Source organism: Salvelinus namaycush, chromosome 39 (genome assembly GCF_016432855.1).
Source record: "Salvelinus namaycush isolate Seneca chromosome 39, SaNama_1.0, whole genome shotgun sequence".
Classification (NCBI taxonomy): domain Eukaryota; kingdom Metazoa; phylum Chordata; class Actinopteri; order Salmoniformes; family Salmonidae; genus Salvelinus; species Salvelinus namaycush.
Window position 1 is genome coordinate 9,220,719 of NC_052345.1, and position 6,671 is coordinate 9,227,389.

Consider the following 6,671-nt stretch of genomic DNA (forward strand, 5'->3'; position numbering starts at 1 on the left):
CTGTGTCACAGCATGCCAACAGCAATACATAATGTAAGATATCTAGCCTATTCAAAGTGCTTTATGACATCCTTGTTTGCTGCAATTACATTGCACTGTTTCATTTCCTGGTTGAAGTCTGAGGGAGCCAGGGCTGGAGCTATCTCGTGCCTCAGGAGAGGAAGTGATGTATTTAATGTTCCATGAGGCTTGAGCCTTCCACAGATTCTGTAAATAATGCCCTCATCATTTAGCCAATCATTTATATGATGATCCATGCACACCCAAAGGTCATGGCCAGTTGCTGTGCTGTTGCTGTGGCTCTGTGTGCACAGTTGCACACTATACCCTTTGAATTTGAGAAGCTGTCATGTGTTGGCGGCTCTCAAGTTAAGGCCTGTATGTAGGGGTTCAGTGCTTCCAAGAGAAATGGTACAGAATCACAATAGGCATGCGGGAGAATAGGGAATAAGGAGAGGGAGAGTGTGTGTGTGTGTGTGACAGAGAGACAGACAGAGAGAGAGAGAGAGAGAGAGAAATAAATAATGTAAGGAAGAAATAATGTTAGAAAGAAAAAAGAAAGAGAGTGAGAGAGAGACTGGGGCTGTATTTGAACTTTCCATGGATTCTGCGGGCATTCCCATTCTTCCTGCAAATTTGGTTTTAGAAGGGGGGGGGGGGCCTAATTATATATTTTTTTATCCAATCAGATAAACACTCCAAACAGCCTACCAGACTGCTCGGAGGTGTCCACATGGTCCTAAATTACACCCTGTTTTGTATCACATTCCAATGATAAAACTGGGGGGGGGGGGTGCAATATCAGAATGTAGGGGGAGGGACATGTCCCCATCCCCAGTGAAAGTTGCCCCCCTGCTGTGCATCATGGGATGCATTGGGGAGACACACATTACTCAGACACGCAATGTCCGAACCATTCACACTGGGCACAGGCGTCAATTCAACGTCTATTCCACGTTGGTTCAATGTCATTTGATTGAGATGATGTGGAAACAACGTTGATGCAACCAGTGTGTGCCCAGTGGGTTGTTGCACATCATTACTAAACTCATATATTTCCATTGAGCATTTAACTTCTAATACAGTCTAGTAGTATGGCATTGTGATCAGGGTCTTTTGAATAGACAGGGCAAGCATTAAGCCTATGGACCCACGTCCTTGGCATGCGGCCATCCAACAAATGACTTCCCCCATTCACTTCAGCTTCAGCTTCACTTCAGTGAACGTTTCCGATGAACAATGAACAATGTAGCACATGATTATTCCACGTGCAATAGATGATATCAAGCTAGTCTGTCGTGACAATGATATAACATGGCCACACAGGCCCTCCCGACTGTTCTGGGTGGTATTCATTAGACACCAAACGGAAGAAAACGGACTCAAACGGGGAGGGACTACCTGAACTTGTCCAATAAGAAATTGTCATTTTTGTTTCCCGTTGCAAAACGTTTTGCTACAATGTGCACTAATGAATATGACCCAGGTGTTCTTATGGGAGCTAAGCAGCTGGTGATAAAGTGATAGGTTCCTGTATCTCACCACCTCCTCCTCCGTCATGGGAGAGGCCAGTGTGTCCAGGTCTGTTGCCCAGCCCAGAGGCCTCATCCTGGACTAATCATTACCCCTTAGGTCAGCCTGTGGGAACAGAGCACCTGGAGCTTCTGGTCTCAATACTGGTGCCACTGTATCTGTACCATGGGTGATTCATCTCTGTAGGTGTTGTTGCAGCAAATGCAGCAGGTGAAGAAAGATGACGTGGTCTATTGACATTCTCTATCCTGTCCTATGTAAACGATTTCAAAGAAGGTGTGAAATGAGCAACTTCACACTGTGTTGACGTGCAAGACCATTACTGTCCTCTGAATCAGGGTGCTGGACACGTGGCTTAAGAGAGATGGTATTACTGGACACTATAGACATGGTTGAGAGTGTAGTAGGAGTGCTGAACACCATTCTAACACGCTAATAAGCAGGACTGAACTGAACACTGAACTAGCATGCTCAAAGAATTTACAGCATTTAGCAGTTAGCAGTTAGCTACCGCCCCAATGTGGTGACACAACACCCGCTAACTAAACAGGAAATCTCCCCCTTAGAGCATTTGTGGTTTCCGTAAAGTAAATATAGAAACCCCTTTCAAATATTGATGAGCTAACAGAGGTTGTAGAGTTTCTTAGAGGGGTGTATGAAGCAGAGGGAGAGAGATGGAGAGAGAGAGGAAGAGCACTCATCATCGAAGATGGCGGAAGAGAGGAAGCCTAGAGTATAGTGGATGGAAGGATTTGGAGGGTTTAGGATTAGAGGGGTACCTAGGAGAGCGCGACACACACACACACACACACACACACACACACACACACACACACACACACACACACACACACACACACACACACACACACACACACACACACACACACACACACACACACACACACACACCTACAGTGCCAATCTCTGCTTCACAGGGCTCCTGAGGGCCCCCAGAGCACAGAGTGCATCAGAAGGCCATGCAGGCACCACATCACCACCCAGCCATAGGTCACTTAGATAGGTATACAAGGGCAAGACGTGTAGCTGAGGTTAGTATGGAGGTTGTCGGGAGGAGATGGGAATGGATGTCTGGAAGTTATTTTTCCCCTCTGTGTTGAGGCTACAATGACGTGAAGACTGTTGTGTAGGAGACAGTCACTTGCAAATACACATAAATACACATTCACATACATGTACAAGTCTCTCAAACATGCACATGCTCTGTGTACACCGTCACACCCACTTAACACACAAACTCACTATGTGTGTATCCACAGCTGTGTCAGTTGCAGAGCTGGGAGGGCTGTGATGTGATTATTGATTGACAGACAGGGTCGGTGGTTGATGTTGACGTGGAGCGGGTGTCAGACCTGGTGGTGCTACACCGGGTGCTGCTGGGGGTTAGCTATGTCCTGCCTGGGAATATTTTGGCTTTTGTCAGCTTCTGACTGGCATACACCGACAGACACTGACACTGACACGCACGTACACACACACACACACACACACACACACACACACACACACACACACACACACACACACACACACACACACACACACACACACACACACACACACACACACACACACACACACACACACACACACACACACACACACACACACAGCTAGTGCTTCTATGGGACTGAGACACCTGGTGTGTTTGTTCCAGACTGCGTACTCAGCTACTATACTAACATACATGCTGTGGCATGTCCTGTGACCGGTCCCTGATGTACTGATATCAAATGCTTAGATTAATCTCTGCATTTTATTATGAGTAGTAATGCTTATGATTTGTTATCGAGATACTGTATGTTCTGTAACCCCCCCTATGGTAATGACCTGGGCTCTGAGTTCCCTCGTCAAGTCATGCAGTTGTAACTATTTGTCCATGTGTGGGATCAGCACCAGCTGAAAGGGTTGCTATGCCAACTCCTATTCCCTTCTGCCTTCTCATCTCCCCCTCTCTCTCTCCGTCCCACCTCCCTTTCCCCCCTGCTGTGTCTCAGTGTCTCTAGTGTTCCTGGCTGGTTACTCCTGCCTCCTTCTACCCCCCAAATAACCCCTTTTCACCCCCTACCCCCTATCCCTCATCCCCCTCTTCCCATCCTCCACCCTCCTGCTGTGTCTCAATGTCCCCATGTTTCTGGCTGGTTACTCTCCTCTTCCCAGCAATTAGCGTTGTTCTGCTGTGGAGCTTCCTCTGCAGGCTGGAGGGAGGTAACTGACCATGGCCACACACACGCACACACACACACACACACACACACACACACACACACACACACACACACACACACACACACACACACACACACACACACACACACACACACACACACACACACACACACACACACACACACACACACACAGAGAGAGAGAGAGAGAGAGAGAGAGAGAGGGAATTAATTAATGAATGGGGGAGAGAGAGCGGGAGGGGAGGAGAGGGGAAAGAGAGGGGTAAAGATGGCGTGGTGGGAAGGTGGAGAGAGAGAGAGGGATAAGGGGGGAGGAGAGGGAGAAAGAGATAGGGGAAATGGAGAGAATGAGCGTGGAGATTTCTCTGTGTGGTTTAATTCTCACGGCTGGAGGGAATGGTGAGGAGGGAGGATGTGTCCTTGGTGATGAACTCTGAACTCTTCCTGACTTATGTAGGTCTCCTGTTCCTGCCTTTAACATTTCTTCTGGCACAAGAACTGTGAGTTATAGCGACAGTATCCTATTTCAGATTATTTTATATTGTTGGCACCCGTGACAGCTGGTTGGTGAATTGGGGATTTTTCCATTAAACATGGGGTCACACATTAATTAGGTAGAAAAACAGCCTTACCTCTTCAGGGATACATGCCCAGGAAGTCATGTGAAGCCAGGTTCTAAACACTTATATGGCCGGACACTTCACACCGTCACAACACGTCCCCAAATCGTTCCCATGAGGGAAAATATATACCCTCAGTCTCTAGACATGAAAGTATTCCCTCTCTTCTGATATCTCACAGTTCAAATAAACACAAACTCCTATTTTTTCTTAATCAGAGAGCTGAAGGTTTCAAGGTTTCCGGGAGAAAAATGTTAATGTTGAATTATGGAACAGTTCTGGAAATAGCTCACACTTGGAAGCGGCCTCCTGAAATATTTAAATATACAGTTTGCTTGCTCTGGCTATGCTGTTGATGTCCCACATCTTTAACCTGTTTCAGTTTCCCCTCCGTTGTTGAATTTCTCCTAATTAGAAGCGTATATTTATTGGGCATGGCTTTGTTTATGTCTGTGTGTGTGTGTGTGTTTGTGTGTTTGTGTGTGTGTGTGTGTGTGTGTGTGTGTGTGTGTGTGTGTGTGTGTGTGTGTGTGTGTGTGTGTGTGTGTGTGTGTGTGTGTGAGTACTTGCATGCGTCCGTCAGTGGTTGTGCGTCTGTGTGTGTTTTTGTGTGTGTGTATGTGTGTGTGTAACTTGTCAATGCCTTAACGCTTATTATGAGAAGATCAAAACTACCTTGATGTGGTGTTCTGTCTACCTGATGCATTTCTGAGCTGTTTGAACAGGGCCCCAGTCGTCTTTATAGAAACTTCCATTCTTGAAGACTGGGGCCCTGTTCAAATAGTCAGCAACTTTTATTATACACACCAGCATCTGGTTTGCAGCAAAAAACGGTGCATCTCCCTGCTAACACACACACACAAACACACGCACGCACACTATGGTTGATGTGTCTGTATTTAGTGGATGTTGGCTCTCACACAATCTTTTCTTTTAATTAGAATAACTCAGAGGCACTTGGGTGTAACTGAAACACCTGGAGGAACGATCATGTGTGGAAGGAGCACAGTATATGTGTGTGAGTGAGAGAGAGAGTTGCGTATGTGAGTTGTGTCAATGTGTGTGTGTGTGTGTGAGTTGTGTCAATGTGTGTGTGTGTGTGTGTGTGTGTGTGTGTGTGTGTGTGTGTGTGTGTGTGTGTGTGTGTGAGTTGTGTCAATGTGTGTGTGTGTGTGTGTGTGTGTGTGTGTGTGTGTGTGTGTGTGTGTGTGTGTGTGTGTGTGTGTGTGTGTGTGTGTGTGTGTGTGTGTGTGTGTGAGTTGTGTCAATGTGTGTGTGTGTGTGTGTGTGTGTGTGTGTGTGTGTGTGTGTGTGTGTGTGTGTGTGTGTGTGTGTGTGTGTGTGTGTGCGTGTGTGTGTGTGTGTGTGTGTGTGTGTGTGTGTGTGTGTGTGTGTGAGTTGTGTCAATGTGTGTGTGTGTGTGTGTGTGTGTGTGTGTGTGTGTGTGTGTGTGTGTGTGTGTGTGTGTGTGTGTGTGTGTGTGTGTGTGTGTGCACGGCTGTCTTCTCAGTGGGGTGTAATTTCTCTATGCGGCAAGCAGCTCAGGTAGAACTCGGCTGCATGTCAAGGAAAAGCTACACATTCTGTTCGTCTTGTCTTGCAACATTTTGTTTCCACAGCAAGTTTGGTGGAGCAATTTTGGCACTGCCAGGGTCATAATCACTGTGGTGTGTGTATGTATCAGGATCATAGATAGTTCAAGGTATGTATTTATTTGTGTACTCTATGTACATTATTAGGGTCATTAGTAGTTCAGTTTGTGTGCCCTCTATCTCTGGTGGGAACAGGCCTCCTGCCTTTGTCTGTGTGGTAACACCTGGGCTCCACTGCATCCTGGTTAATCATTTTCTGTTCCTCGTACTCAGCTCCTCCTGATATTTGGATAGAGTATATATGTGCTCTTGAGATAGTTTATTAAGTACACCCGTCTAGGTTGGAGCTCCCCCTTTGTCTCCAGAACTGCCTGAATTCTCCGGGGCATGGACATGTTGCTTAATTGGTATCAAGGGACCTAACGTGTGCCAGGAAAACATTCCCCACACCATTACACCACCGGTCTGTACCGTTGACACCAGGTAGGATGGGGCCATGGACTCATGCTACTTACGGCAAATCCTGACTCTGCCATCAGCATTACACAAGAGAAACCGGGATTCGTTGTACCAGACAATGTTTTTCCACTCCTCAATAGTCAAGTGTTGGAGATCGGGTGTCCACTGGAGCTGCTTCTTCTTCTTGCCTCTCGTGTCAAAGGTTGCATGTTCGAATCCAGCGCTAGAAAATTGTCCTCAACTTTTACCTTAACCAT